This window comes from Bufo bufo, chromosome 2, assembly GCF_905171765.1.
Source record: "Bufo bufo chromosome 2, aBufBuf1.1, whole genome shotgun sequence".
Lineage (NCBI taxonomy): Eukaryota > Metazoa > Chordata > Amphibia > Anura > Bufonidae > Bufo > Bufo bufo.
Genome location: NC_053390.1, coordinates 12,309,978 through 12,327,037, shown reverse-complemented (window position 1 = coordinate 12,327,037; position 17,060 = coordinate 12,309,978).

The following is a 17,060-nucleotide window of genomic DNA, read 5'->3' as shown; positions in this document are numbered from 1 at the left end:
AATACCACAGTGACATTCCCTGTAATTTTTTATTAATCATTCCAATAACAGGGCATCTTAAGAGTCCTGTATTGTTATTTATCATCACTACCTCCCCGAGTCGGGAGTGGGTAATTGCCGTGCGCCCCCTCCTTTCATTCGATTCTTCCGCTTTGATAACTTCTCCCACATTTCCGCTCGATCTCATTTAATTTCATGCATTGACCTCCCTTGGATGTGGTCTCTCTCTTTCACGCTCCCTCTCTGGCTTGGAACCCTGATAAGATCTTTGTGTTTATTCTCTTCTTAAGAAGACTTAAACTGCCTGTGTTATGGACTATTAATACAAAATGGATACTTCCTTGTTGAGAACTATACAATAGTTAAAATGGCGGCCAGATACCCAGCCAACGCCTACAACAAGAATCTGGTTTTCTGCTTTATTATGTCCCTTGAGACCGTTTCCGTTCAGCTCAAGCAAGCAGCTTCCCCCATCTGGAAGAGGGAGGGGGGGGACTTCCTCTTGCACATAGATGTGACAGAAAATACAGAGTTTATAGTCAATAGAAAAGATATACGCCACCTTACAACCCCCACTCCTTCCTGTCCTATATACTGTCTGCTGTTCTGCAATAAACCAGAGATATGCATTGACTCCCACCTGCGTGTGTCAGTGTCATTTCTCTCCAGGCCTGTAAACCTACTTCTATAATTTGGACCAGCACATCAACTTTACTGACCATTGATCAGATCCAATACAGTTGGCAGCCCAACGTGGGGCTCGAGGATAGGATCCCCTGATCCAGCACCCCTAGAGACCAGAGGAGGAGGACCTCACAACTGCTAAGAAACTAATGCAGGAAACTGTTTGTAGGTTCAGAGTACCTGAGGTCATTGAAAGTGATCAGGGCCCAGCATTCACTGCTAGCTTAACCCAAGAAGTCTGGAAGATGGTAGGGTCACACTTAGCCTATCACACGTCCTACAGACCCCAAAGCTGCGACAAATTCGAACGACTGAACGGGGTACTGAAGTCCAAGATGCTGAAAATGACTAGGGAGACAGGGCTCAGTTGGGTACGATGCCTGCCAATAGCACTATTTTCAGTTAGACACACTCCTAGGCCTCCACACAAACTGACTCCATATGAAATTTTGTTTGGGACAGGGCCTAGGATGGGGCAGTACTTCCCACAGCAATTGCAAATGCATTATGAATCTGTTGCAAAATATGTGATAGCCTTGAGCAAACTATTATCTAGCATACATGCACAAGTTTTATCTTCCATTCCATATCCTGACTTCCTAGAGGGAAGCCACACTCTCAAACCTGGAGAGTGGGTGGTGGTCAAGAAACACGTCAGAAACACCATCGAATCATGATACGAGGGGCCTTACCAGGTGTTGCTGACTACCCCGACCTCTTTGAAACTCGAAGGGAGACCTACCTGAATCCACGCCTCACATTGTAAAAGAGTAAAGGCTGTCCCGATGAACCTGGAACAATAAGCCATGAGGGTCCACCTACTTATCATGACTTTGACTGTAGGCATATACGCAGTGTTGATGAATGGGGCAATTCACTGATACGGCGCCATCAAATTCTAGTCCAGGGGTTGAATGAGACACTCAGAGATTGTTGGATCTGTACCCACAGTCCCGTGAGTTCAGCCAGTATGCCTTATTTTGCAATACCCCTGAACCTTTCTGAACTGATTGACCTGTCTAATTCTATTATCTTTCTCACTAACATATACAGAGTTAAATCCAGAAAAGATAAGGACAGGGAAGTGTCCTTACCTGTCGCAGGGCGGGCAGATGCCCCACAGCTCATGATAAATAGATCAGGACCCTCGATAGATTATAGCTCTACCCTCTGGCAAGAGGGACACTGGGCTAATGTCACATGTTTTCCTAGCTGGACACACTGTTATTGTCTCCAAGTGCAAACCAAAGGTATGACATTTAGTCCACACATACACTCAGGTTGCAATGATTCAAAAACAGACAGACACGTGCAGTATATTGGTGTAGATGCTGTGAACGGAAAAGACCTACCCTGTAACAACCGTACTGTACAGGACCTTATCACAGGTATATTAGCTAACAACACCGAAGATCAGTTAAAAGGATATGAGCTGCCAAAAGCGATAAAATTAGCCAAATTAATTACCAATTATTCAATAGCACAGCAGTTGCAGTTTCAGAAGACATATACTTAGTTTGTGGACACAAAGTGTACAAATGGTTATCCAAGACTGTCATAGGACTGTGCACCATCGCCAGGCTTACTCCTGCCAGCTTTATAGTACCACACTCTGAAATTTACATAAATGCTATTCCTAAACACACCTTGTACCTTAGTGTAAAATAATAAACTAACATTTTTTATCAGGCTAGGGTTATTTTAGAGGACCATGCAAGGGCAGCACTTGTGTTGAAGTGTCAATTTTGACAGGTTGAGACGGCAATAGCATTTGGGAAGGTTAGGAATCCTCCTTCTCAGCATATTATTATTAGCTTTACAAATAAGGTATACATAGAAAACCATGATGCAAGGGAATTTACTTGTTAACCATATATGTCTGTTAGAATGTTAAATTTAGGATACAATGTAACTCTATGAAGAGTCAACCTATAAAATGGCTTTGTTTCATGACATAGGCAGAGCATTCTTGCACGGACACCTGTTGCTCTCTACACACACACACACACAGATTCACACATACACGTTATTTTGGGGAAATAAGCTTTTTCACTTATTTTAATTGTTTTATTGCTTGCTTGTAACCTTTCAAGACTTATTGCTGTGCTATATTTTTCTCTTTCTAAACTTTGTAACTTTCTTTTTATGAGAATTAAATCCTTCTAATTTTTATCTTTCATCACGAACTTTGCACATTTTGTTGGGCTCCTTCTAAAGCATTTCTTGAAAAATAGAGAAATGCTGGACGTTATTCTACATTGGCGAGCCAACGGATTTTTGTTGAATTCCTTCAGTTTGTAAAGAGGTGGGCCCAAGAGAGTAATTACTATTATTACAAGCTTCAGGAAAACAACAACAACGAATCTAAAGAAAGAAGAAGTTGAGCCATACATCTGTTGCAAGTGTCACTTCCCAGACGTATTACAGACGGAGGCTTGTGAAGAATTTACTACACAGAGATCCTTCCATTGACTGTGGGAAGAAGACGTAAGAAGGGGACATACACGGTACCTGAGTAAGTAATGGAATTTATTAATTCTTATTCAGATAAAAGTAAATTGGAGTTTAAAGTTGTAAGTAGTCATACTAATGCACAATTATGGGCAAGTTTATATAATCAATGTGAAGAAGAAAACATAAGAATTGACAAAAAGTTGTTGTGTATGGATAAATTGCAGAAGAAGCTCAGGAATGTATTGCATATGGTGAAAATATTCAATACATTAGTTCTTGAAGACAGGCAGCCACAGACTCAGACACATAGTATATGTGTGAATAATAAGGACACACATGATACAGACACACAGGAACACATAGAAGAGGATGATTTTAATGATTGTCCAAAGTGTCAAATTTTGGCACAACACATTGAAGATTTGGAAGATCAGATGGAAACTAGGACACAGCTCATATCAAAATTATGCCATCGTACGAAAAAAGTTTCTATTATTACAAAAAGTGGCATAGATACGGGTGCGTCCTACATTCCAGACACTAGTCCAGCTGATGTAAATGAAGACATAGAGACTGAGGAAATCAAAAGGAGGAAATTACATGACAGGGCAGCCAAGTTAAATTTAAAAATACATGATCAGTTAATAAAAATTTGTAAAGATATCCCAGCTTATACTGATAAGATGGATGCATTTCACAATGCTGATATCTTTGAATCTAATGCTGATAAGTTCAATCTAAATAATGAACAGAAAAACAAAGTATTTAAATTATGGCTTCCCTCATATATGGCAAGGAGATTAGAGATCACACCAAGAGTAGATGAACGTGAAATAATACATAGTTCCCCAGCAGATCGATTGAGGCAACTACTTTTATTTACTACTGGAGAATCTACTCCTACATTTGAAATCCTTGACATGTTAAAGCCCACTTTACAGGATGATCCATTTGCATTCTTGATAAAATTTGAACAGGCGTATAGAATGGTCATGGAAATTGAGGATGATTCTGAACCCACTGCAATGATAAAGTCATTTGTAAAACGGTTCAAATATCTTGATCCAGTCTCCAGGGAGTTAGCACTAGGAAAGCCTACGTTACGGGAAGCGGCAACATTTATTGATCAAATAAGGAGATCCATAAAACAAAGTAGTATAAGGGTCAAAGTTGCTCCAGTCCAAAAAAAGGATGAAAATCAGGTAACAAATTCAAATCGTCCTAAATCAAACCCTCCCATGAAAAGAGACCAATATAAACAGAAAGGAAAGGTGTCATTTCAAAGAGGACAAGTTACTTGTTATTATTGTGGAAAAATAGGACATTTAAAATGGCAATGTAGGAAATTCCTAAATGAGTCACAGAATGCAGGGAAAGAAAATGGTTTTGTGCCAACTGCTCCTTCTCCAGAGCAGGATCAGTCACAATCACCATATGCACCTTTAATAAGACAAATTAGAGAATTAACATTGAATAATTCGTACAAGGGGAAATCTTATGGTAATGAGATTGAGGAGACAGCTGGTTTGTTACCTTCCCCATGACTAGGACGAACTATGACCTCTCGTCCTTTGGAATTAGTAGCTCCAGTTTCATTAGATGACTGTGGAAGACCATTTGTAAGGGGATCCTTACAGGGCAATGAGGTGACATTTCTCATTGACACAGGAGCTCAATTAAGTGTGACTAATCAGGATTTGCCTCTAACTCCAAATGCACCTGTTTGTACAATTGTTGGTTTTAGTGGAAAGAACGGCACTAAAGCAACTTTAGCACAGAATGTTAATTTAGAAATACCAGGCTATCTGAAAACTAAAATAGACATTTGGCATAGTACTAATTCTGAAAACATCATAGGAACTGACCTAATGAAAAAATGGGGTTGGGTCATTGACTTAGGAAATAAGGTGATCTGGAAAGATGTTGATGGATCTAAACCTGTAGTCATTGATCCCACTGAATACAGTCATGTTGGTACTGTTTGCCTAAACGAAGTTGTTTCTTCTGAACATTTGTGGCCAGAAACTGGTGATGATGAAGTTCTAAAAGAAATTGTACAATATACTCCTTCTTTGTGGGCACAATTCAGGAATGATGTGGGCACAATGAAAGATGTGTTAGTCAATGTGGAGGGGAGAGACCCTCCTCCCCAAAAGCAGTACAAATTGCCACCTGAATCAATTGGTCCCATGTCTAAAATCATACAGGAACTGCTTGATCAAGGTGTCATTAGAAAGGCTAATTCAGTAACAAACAATCCTTTGTGGTGTACTGTGAAGTCTGATGGTTCATACCGAATGTTATTGGACCTAAGATTGCTGAATAAGTATACCCCAAATGTGGCACCCATTGTTGCAGATACTCATGACATAATGGCACGACTGAATGCTAAGGCAAAGTTTTTCTCTGTTTTAGACATCAGTAATGGTTTTTTCAGCATTTCTCTTGCAAAGAGCTGTCAATACAAATTTGCATTTTGTTTCATGGATGAACAATATGTATTTTGCAGATTACCTCAAGGAGCACATTTATCACCTAGCATATTTCATCAGGCAGTTGCAAAAGTATTGTCCAAATTTTCAAGACCCGATTGTCTGTTGCAATATGTTGATGATATTCTTTTAGCCACTGAGGATAGAGAGTTGCATTTATCTCTCTTAGCAGAATTATTTTCATTGTTGCATGAAGCAGGTTTGAAATTGAGCACCAAGAAAGTCAAACTTTTACAGACTGAAGTGAGATATCTTGGAGTGTTAATCAGTCATGGAAAGAGACAGCCTCTTCAAGAAAGGGTTGAGGCTATTGCTTCTCTTCCCATTCCAACATCACACAAGGCTCTGAGACATTTCTTGGGTCTGGTAAACTTTTCCAGAGAATTCATAGAAGGCTTTGCAGAAAAAGCTAAACCTCTTTATGATCTCTTGAAAAATAATGATGATGACTCTTTTGGACCATGGGAAGAGGAACAACAGAAGGCATTTGAACTTTTAAAGCGAAGTATGCAAAAGTCTCCAGCATTGTCAACAGCTATGACTCAGGCACCTTTTGCTTTGCAGGTTCACACCTCAGACACGGCTGTGTCAGCTGTACTCTTGCAGTTGCAAGGGGGAGAATGGCGGATTTTGGGCTATTTCTCTAAGCTTCTCACACCTGTGGAAAAAGGGTTTGAAATTTGTGCAAAACATTTGGTGGGTGTTTATTTTGCTGTTAAGGCAACAGAACACATTGTTGGATTTAACAAAATCATTCTGCAGACTCCTCACTCCACACTAAAACTTCTCCTTGAGAAAAACCTCCCAGGTGTGTCAAATCAAAGATTTGCACATTGGTTGTTGTCCTTATCATCAAAACAAATTGAGATTGATCACAAGGCCAAGTATGTACTTCCTCAATTAATGCAGTATGAAGGGAAAACTCATGAATGTTCAGAAACATTTTATGAATCATATCCTAGCTTGTTTAGGAGAGATGCAGAGAACAGTGATGAACCAGTATTTGTTGATGGTTCAAGATTTTGTTCAGGGGGAAAGTATTATACAGGTTATGCTATCTTGTATCCTGAAAGAGGGTATGCAGTTCAGCATAGACTGCCAGGACACTATTCAGCTCAGAGAGCAGAGTTAGAAGCAGTCAAGACTGTACTGACAATGGATGAGAAAGAAAACAAGAATCCATTGGTCATTTATAGTGACAGCTCATATGTCGTAAGATCACTGACAGACTATTTACCAGTGTGGGAAAGGAGAGGATTTGTAGATTCCTCTAACAAGGTCCTAGTGCACAGTGATACACTCAAGGACATATTCAAAATAGCTTCAAAACATCCTAATAGCTATGCTATAGTCAAAGTCCCAGCACATAAGAAAGGCAAACATGAGTTAGTTATTGGAAACAACACTGTAGACACATTGGCTAAGGAAGCAGCTATGACAGGAGAATTGAAGGAAGAAATTGAATCTTTGAAAGCTTTACCAGTGAGGAAAACAGACACGCATTTTCCTTCTTTTGCAGAAGAACAAGCGAAGGATTCGTCCCTTGCTGCTTCTCAGGTTGATCCAAAACCTCCCTTTGTTTGTGAAAACGGGGTTTTGTGTCATGACTGTCAGGGGGAATTGCGTCCTGTTGTCCCAAAACATTTACAAATGGAATTCACCAAATACAATCATGAGAGTTTAGGTCATTTGGGTCAGGAAAAATTGTTAGGAGTTCTCAAAGAGAAATTTTATTGGGACAAAATGGAGAAGACTGTTCAAGATGTAGTTCAGTCATGTCTCATTTGTGCTCAAGTCAACCCACGACCTAAAGGACAAAAACCTCCACTTTTACGAATTGCACCTGCTGATGGTCCTTGGTCTACATTACAGATAGACTACATAGGTCCTTTACCTTCAGGTAAACATGGACTCAGGTATGCATTAGTGGTGGTGGATGTATTTTCAAAATGGGTAGAGATCTTACCTGTCAGGAAAGATGATGCTCTGTCTACAGCAAGGGCATTGGTAAATCATGTGTTTTGTACTTGGGGGATCCCAAGAATGATTACTTCTGACAGAGGAAGTCATTTTACAGGAAAAATCATGCGGACAGTTTGTGCTATTCTAGGAGTACAACAACAGTTCCATGTAGCGTATCACCCACAATCTGCAGGTATTGTGGAAAGAATGAACCGAACAATTAAGACAAGAATTGCAAAAATTTTATTAGACAAAGGAAATACATGGGTTGATGCAGTACCCTTTGTTCTTATGAGTATAAGAGGAACCGTTTCCTCTACAACACAGTATACTCCATTTGAATTAATGACGGGAAGAACAATGCCATTAATATTCCCAAACGAACCATTCTTGTCTACACCTCAAAAAGATGCAATAGCAAGGTCCAGGTGGTTACAGTTATTGCAGGAGAATTTAAGTACAATTCTTCCATATGCTGCATCTAAAATGCAACGCATGATACCACCTCACTCTTCTAAATTTGTAAAAGGTGCTTTTGTAATGATTAAGACCTTCAGGAAGAGTGGACCTTGGGAAAGCAATTGGGAAGGTCCCTTCGAAATAATAGACACTAGGGGACAAGTAATGATTTTGGTTCAAAGAGCACCAAATGCTTCAAAGAATACTCGCAGACAACAAAAACTGTGGGTACATGTTGATCAGTGTAAATTGTATGTACCAAAATAATGATACTGCTTTTCTTCACAGGGAATGAAACTCTTTACGTTATACACAATCCACAACAAACAAGGATGTCTTCGGAAAAGCTGTTTCATGATGGGAATGTCATTGTTGATGATAATATTTACAACTGCTACGTTCACAGAATTCCTTGATGATAAAAAGAGTAATCATGACAAAGAGACTTCAATCCTTGCACGAAGAAGAAGAGGATTTCGTCTTGAGGATTTTCTGGAAGAACAAATTCAGGACAATTCCAGAGACATTTCCGGAAGTCTTTGTATGGGTTTTGGTGCTAGCTGTTGTATTGAAATACACTTCAGACATAATTCACACATTGAATTACATGTAACAGCAGGACCCAAACCAAAGTTCACACAATTACAAGGAACATTCATACATGATAATAGAACTGGTTCATGGGAATGTACATCAATAGATGTATTATACTGGAGTATTGTGATAAAAGGAAATGAGTCAGCTACATGGTCCGGAGATTTCACAAATGATAAGATAGCATTAGGAAAAGTGGGAAAATCTCGAGAGGAAATTTGGTTTCAAACCCAGAACTATGTAAAAATAATGGATCCATCAATTCTTCCCATAACAGGAAAGGTTGATGAAGATTGGGTGAAAAATTGGAGATTCCAAATAATTAGGGAACCTGTTGTAGTTAACATAACCATTAACTTCATAGGAACAAATGTTATTAATCCCGAACTTCAAGTTTCTCCAACATTGGTAAATATTCAGGAAGAAACTAATCCATTATATTTAAAATGCAGCACAAGATTAGAGATTCCATCCGAATCTGTGATAACATGGACTAAAGGAGAGGTATTTTTAGGTAGTTTATCAAATGGTCCAACTAACATGATTCATAAAGGTCAATCTGGGAATGTGAAATGGTTTGATAAAAAGTTCATATTTTATCAAGATCATCCATCTCCTAAAGATTCAGGAATTTATCAGTGTTGCATATTAACTATAAACAACCATAAACAATGTGAAACTGTAAATGTTACTGTATGGTCACCTACAGAAAATATTTGTACCAAAGTTAAATTTGAATCATCTAGTCCTTTCCAGATTAACCATTTCCAGTCCAAGCCTCTTTTGAGGAATGGTAAATATGTCACCATAATGTGGACATTTAATATATCAGACTGGAAAATATCATCAAAATATCCTAAATGTGGAAAGCATCTTGCTAATATGGAGGAAGGTTTAGAAAGATGGTTTAAAAAGAGTGTTTCCAAGCAAACCAGAACTAAAAGAGGTATAGTAGAAGGTATTTTAGGAGGAATAGGTACCTTTGGAAGCTTGGTAAATACAATGAATGTAAATTCATTACAATCAGATTTAAAAACCATAGGTTATCTGGAAAAGAAAGGAATTAAAGTACAGAAAAGTCTAAACCAACTTTTAGAGAAAATGATTGTTAATTCTGTAGTTGTTTTAGGATCTTCTGTTTCACATCTTCAAGATGTTACTTTAGGTTTGATCCAAAGTGAACAAGAGTCAGAAGTAGCCAGGGCATGTATGGAAATCCAAATAGAATATTCTACGAATTTAAAAATAATGGCTCAGGCTTTACAGAGTGGAATTACTCCACTTGGTTTATTGGAAAATTTACCTATGGAATATAATTATAGTATGAGACATATAGATTTATGGGTAAATAAGTGGTTAGGATGTAATAAGAACACATGTATAGCTACCTCATTGATTCCAGTAGCTGGAAGAGAACAAATGGTAGTTCCAGTAACTGTTTTAGGAGTTCCCGTGAGTGAAACACAGTTGATTTTTTATCAATTGCAATATACGGAATTTGCATATGATGGTTCTCATATAGAACAATTGGATCTTTCTTCATGTTTACACTTTGTTTCTAAAATAATCTGTTTACCGGAACAAGATAAGGAGATTTATCATTCTTGTTTCCATAATCAAACTTCTTGCCATGCACGAATTGAGAATGTAAACTCAATTCATGATTTGGTAACTCAAGTTGGTCCAAACAAAGTTTGTGTACAAGTGATATCTGAGAAAGAAAAGGTTGTAGCATTCTTTTCTTCTTGTGTACATCACGAGAATTTAACCAAGGGTTTATATTGTTTGGAAGGAGACTGGAGAGCAATCTCTATGAATTTAGGAAGACTCAATATTTCTTCCATAAATACAACCCAATTGAAAATCCTTCCAATGAAATTTAATCTCACTCAAATTGACAAATTTCCGTGGGATGAGTGGACAAAAGAAATTAAAAAAGATAAAGGTCTTTTAAAAATATTAAGTGAACAAATAAAAGAAGCAGAAATTGCATTTAATCATAAACAAGGACAATTATCAGAAATAGAACATGAATGGAATATCATGTCTGGAACATCTTGGTGGGGAAAATTGAAGAAATCTGTAAATATGTGGTCAAAATCTTCTACACAAACAGCAGTTGAGAATACGTTATCCCATCCTATTATTATTATATTTATTATTATATTTTTGTGTATTATCTATCAAGTTTTTGTTATGTATAGGATCAAGAAAACATATAGTAATATAAAGAAAGAAATTAACAAAGGAGATAACATTTTGAAAGAAATGTTAAAAAGAACTCAGTATACCAATTCTATATGGAATACTGAATCAAAAATGGATCAAACAACCAAGTGCTATAACATGGTCAATGAGTGAATGTGATACGAATGAGATACGAATGATGAGTAATTGCATTAGATTAGGAGGTTATGATTGAAGATTTATATTTCAAATCATAATCAGGGGGAAATGTAAAATAATAAACTAACATTTTTTATCAGGCTAGGGTTATTTTAGAGGACCATGCAAGGGCAGCACTTGTGTTGAAGTGTCAATTTTGACAGGTTGAGACGACAATAGCATTTGGGAAGGTTAGGAATCCTCCTTCTCAGCATATTATTATTAGCTTTACAAATAAGGTATACATAGAAAACCATGATGCAAGGGAATTTACTTGTTAACCATATATGTCTGTTAGAATGTTAAATTTAGGATACAATGTAACTCTATGAAGAGTCAACCTATAAAATGGCTTTGTTTCATGACATAGGCAGAGCATTCTTGCACGGACACCTGTTGCTCTCTACACACACACACACAGATTCACACATACACGTTATTTTGGGGAAATAAGCTTTTTCACTTATTTTAATTGTTTTATTGCTTGCTTGTAACCTTTCAAGACTTATTGCTGTGCTATATTTTTCTCTTTCTAAACTTTGTAACTTTCTTTTTATGAGAATTAAATCCTTCTAATTTTTATCTTTCATCACGAACTTTGCACATTTTGTTGGGCTCCTTCTAAAGCATTTCTTGAAAAATAGAGAAATGCTGGACGTTATTCTACACTTAGGGACAAAGATAACACCCCCAGACCAAACGGTAAGCCACATGTTGTAGAAATGAGCATTTCCAATAAAATTCTTAGTAGTCTTTTCATATATCCCATGATAGTGCAGGTGTGGGATCATCTGGTGGTGGCAACTGATTATGTAGATGATCAAATATGGGAAGTGATGAGACTTATGAATACCTCGAACATCGTGCAGAACCAGTTGATCATTGTCACCAACCAACACACATTAGTTCTAGACTATGTTACAGCCAAAGATGGAGGTATGTGCCAGGTTGTGGGACCCGCTTGTTGCCATTACATAGACCCACAGGGTAATTTGCAAGTTGAGGTGGGTCTAGAGAAAATGGCGGATCTAAGGGATAAATGGCTGGACGCACATAAAGCTGATAAAGATACATGGTGGTCTGATTTCCTTCTCCTTCCTTAACCCCGCCAACTGGTTTAAAGGTATTGGGGGTTGGCTCATGGGAATTGTCCAAGGAATATTACAGGTAGCCCTAATATTATTGGTGATATATATAGTAATTAAGCTTGTTCTTATGGAAAATACAAATGTGATAGCACTCTGCATCCAGCATTCTGCCCTGCCTCCATGCTGGATGAGACATTGGTGTACATTTTGGCCAAAGCGTAATAAGCCACTCACCACATCAAGGTCGCCTCTAAAGAGTGGTCCCTAACACTAGTTCCTACCTGTTTATGGGCCATAACAGCCACACAAAGTCCAGGGAATGCAGGTCAGCATGCACGCCAAGCACACTCTGCTTTTAACCCCGTCCGGTGCCATTACAGCTTTCATCGGATCCAGGGATGCAAGTACTAACATGCACGCTGAGCCCACTATATACTTCTCCTGGAGCCAAATGGCTATTGGTAGGTTCTATATAAGCAGACTCAGTTTTATACTGACTTTAAAACCAGCCTCCAGGACAGATTGACTGGTCAGGTGTGCATTACTCAAAGGAGATCGCCACGCCTCTAATATATACTACAAAGAAAAAATGTGGGGGATTGAGTCAGCACAACCTGTATGTAGGTGCACATCACTATGGCGAAATACATATACAAACGCAAAATACAAATGTGATAGCACTCTGCAACCAGCATTCTGCCCTGCCTCTATGCTGGATGAGGCATTGGTGTACATTTTGGCCAAAGCGTAATAAGCCACTCACCACGTCAAGGTCGCTTCTATGGAGTGGTCCCTAACACTAGTTCCTACCTGCTTATGGGCCATGACAGCCACACAAAGTCCAGGGAATGCAGGTCAGCATGCACGCCAAGCACACTCTGCTTTTAACCCCGTCCGGTGCCATTACAGCTTTCATCGGATCCAGGGATGCAAGTACCAACATGCATGCTGAGCCCACCATATACTTCTCCTGGAGCCAAATGGCTATTGGTAGGTTCTATATAAGCAGACTCAGTTTTATACTGACTTTAAAACCAGCCTCCAGGACAGATTGACTGGTCAGGTGTGCATGACTCAAAGGAGATCGCCACGCCGGGATCCTACCTAGAAGGGGTAGGTTGTCGTCACTGCGGGTGAAGAGGATATGAATGGTATGCCCAGGGGATTCGCTAGGCAAGGGAAAGTCTACAATAAAGTCTCCAAGGGGGGACTGTTATGGACTATTGATACAAAATGGATACTTGCTTGTTGAGAACTATACAGTAGTTAAAATGGCGGCCAGATACCCAGCCAACGCCTACAACAAGAATCTGGTTTTCTGCTTTATTATGTGCCTTAAGACGGTTTCCGTTCAGCTCAAGCAAGCAGCTTCCCCCATCTGGAAGGGGGAGGGGGGGGACTTCCTCTTGCACATAGATGTGACAGAAAATACAGAGTTTATAGCCAATAAAAAAGTTATACGCCAGCTTACAACCCCCACTCCTTCCTGTCCTATATACTGTCTGCTGTTCCGCAATAAACCAGAGATATGCGTTGACTCCCACCTGCGTGTGTCAGTGTCATTTCTCTCCAGGCCTGTAAACCTACTTCTATAATTTGGACCAGCACATTAACTTTACTGACCATTAATCAGATCCAAAACACCTGTAAAAAGAACCTGTGGAGGGAACATTAGTTTTGTGGACTGCCACTGGTGTTTTATGAGGTTTGACACCAGGGGTAGTGAGACATGACAATGTAAAGTCAAAACTGGGATCATTTCTAATCCTCGCCTGTTGAGTAACAAAGATGGAAATGGTACATTATGAACCTGTTTATAATGGTAACCATGCATGACCCACTTCTCCCATAGGTTATAAGGGAATTTTTGGACAATCAGGTTGACACCTCTGGCGGTGTCCAGGAATGCTATCCCTGGCAGATCTCCTTCTGCCTGAGCAACCTGTACCTCTATTAACAAGTCACTGAGTTCCCTGAGCTTCTGGTGACCCCTACCCTCTATTCTGGGAAAGTTAGCAATTATCTTATATAAAGTATTTTCTATAGCTTCTATTGACCCATAACACTAATCAAGTCTTTCCCACACCATCTTTAGGCCTTTGCCAGGATAGTTTGTGTTAATGTCTCTGATTCTTTCGGCGTGCTCAGCAGATTCACTTCCAAGCCACTTTACCAAGAGATCTAACTCCTCACTACAGGAAAGATCTAAGTCTCGTATGGAGTTCTGGAAGGAGGCTCGCCATGCCCTGTAGTTCTTGGCGCGATCACTGAACTTTATAAGTCCTTTGGTAACCAGCTCCCATTTAGCAAAGAACTTAGCGAAGTCCATGGCGACCTGGTTAGCAGCAATACTACCCAGTGTGGTGTTGTTATGCTGCGTGTGTGGTGTTCTTTCACCATACCTTTTAGGGGTTTCTGGCTCACTTAGGTCAGGTGCACCCCACTTTTGCTGGCTGTCTGACCAAGACACCAAAAGCTGTTCAATTTATTCTGGTGACTGCTTCTTCGGGTGGTCATCGTGTTCTGACCTGTGAGGACAAGTCACGTAGGGGACGTCCATCAAGTTGGGGGTGCTAGCAGACAGATCGCCGACCGGGGGGGGGGGGGGGCTGCCAACAGTTAGATCGCTTACCGGGAAGGGGGGGTGCTAGTGGTGTTGGGTCCAGCCAGGGGTGGATTAAGTGCATTATTAAGTGCATGTGAGGCCCGGAGCCGTCTACCCCACACGGGCCCCTCCCTCCATTTTAGTTTAATTTTTTTCTGTATGAAGAGGCTGCGGTGCTTCGTGAGCGTCACAGTCTCTTCCTCGGCCATATGACATCATATTCATCGTTCACGTGGTCTAGGTGCAGCTCAATCCCATCCCATCTGAGTGATTGGGGCTGAGCTGCAGTACCCAGCACAGTGCTATCAAATGGACAGAGCTGTGCTTGGTAAGGAGCAAAGAGGCTGCGGCGCAGGGACATTGCGGTCTCCTCAAACCAGGAGGCAGACCCCCACCAATCTCCGAACTCTCTGTTTACAGATGTCATAGATGTTCCCTGCAGTCCTATGTAACACCCCACATAACACTGGGAATTATTGTGTTATGTGAGGTGTTACATAGGACTGCAGGGAACATCTACTACATTATCTGCACACAGAAAGTTAGCACTGTTATCTGGGCTGTTATATACATACCTCTTACATCCAGTGACTTCTCCTGTCATGAAGACATTCTCTTTCCTCTTCTCCTCCGTTTAACCCAGACCGCCATGACAAATTCTTTCAGCCGAATCTCGTCTCTGCAGAGTATGTTACACAGACACGTTAGATTTCTCATAATTTGGGTCATTTATCAAACTGGTGTAAAGTAGAACTAACTTAGTGGCCCACAGCAACCAATCAGATTCCACCTTTCATTTTCCAAAGAAGCTGTCAAAAATTAAAGGTGGAATCTGATTGGTTGCTATGGGCTACTTAACCAGTTCTACTTCCAGTTTGATAAATTATCCCAAAGGTCCCTGTCTACAGCAATTATAATGTCCTCTAGAGTGACCCCAGTAATAATAACACCCTATATTGTGCTCAGGTAATAATGCCTGTATAGTGTCCCCAAAAATAATGTCCCCATATAGTAATTTCCCCCACACTGCTCCATATAGTAATTTACCCCCACACTGCACTCCCAAGAAATAATTTGCCCCCCACACTGCACTCCCATGAAGTAATTTGCCCCCACACTGCCCCATGAAGTAATTTTACCCCACACTGCACTCCCATGAAATAATTTGCCACCACACTGGCGCTCATAAAGTAATTTGCCCCACACTGCCCCCCTGAAGTAATTTGCCCCCACACTGCACCCCATGAAGTAATTTGCCCCCACACTGCACCATGAAGTAATTTCCCCCCACACTGCACCCCCATGAAGTAATTTGCCCCCACACTGCACCCCATGAAGTAATTTGCCCCCACACTGCCCCATGAAGTAATTTTACCCCACACTGCACTCCCATGAAATAATTTGCCACCACACTGGCGCTCATAAAGTAATTTGCCCCACACTGCCCCCCTGAAGTAATTTGCCCCCACACTGCACCCCATGAAGTAATTTGCCCCCACACTGCACCATCATGAAATAATTTGCCCCCACACTGCACCCCCTGAAGTAATTTGCCCCCACACTGCACCCCATAAAGTAATTTTACCCCACACTGCACTCCCATGAAATAATTTGCCACCACACTGGCGCTTATAAAGTAATTTGCCCCACACTGCCCCCCCTGAAGTAATTTGCCCCCACACTGCACCCCATGAAGTAATTTGCCCCCACACTGCCCCATGAAGTAATTTCCCCCCACACTGCCCCATGAAGTAATTTCCCCCCACACTGCACCCCCATGAAATAATTTGCCCACACACTGCATCCCCTGAAGTAATTTGCCCCCACACTGCACCCCCTGAAGTAATTTGGCCCCACACTGCCCACCATGAAGAATTTGCCCCCACACGGCACCCCCTTAAGTGATTTGCCCCCACACTGCCCCCCATGAAGCAATTTTCCCCCAAGTAATAATCTGCCCCCACAATGCCCCACATGAAGTGAATCGCCCCCATTTAATAATCTGCTTTCCCCTGAACTGATTTGCTACCACACTGCCCCATGTCCTCCTCTGCCCCCAACCCCCCCCCCCCACACAGAAAAAAAAAAAAAAACAATTAGAAGCTAATACTTACCTGTGTCCGACATGGTGAGGCAGGCGCGCATTATTCATTGTCCTGCATCCCTCCCGACACAGACGCATGATGACGTCATCACGCACTCCTGCGCCGGGATTTCACTACTGCATAGGCCTCAGACCTACTAGGCCTTAAGCCTATGGTGGTGATCGGTGGCTGGGCAGGGAACTATTCGCTCCTCTGCCCCGCATTGGGCCCCCCAGGGATGCCGGGCCCGGGG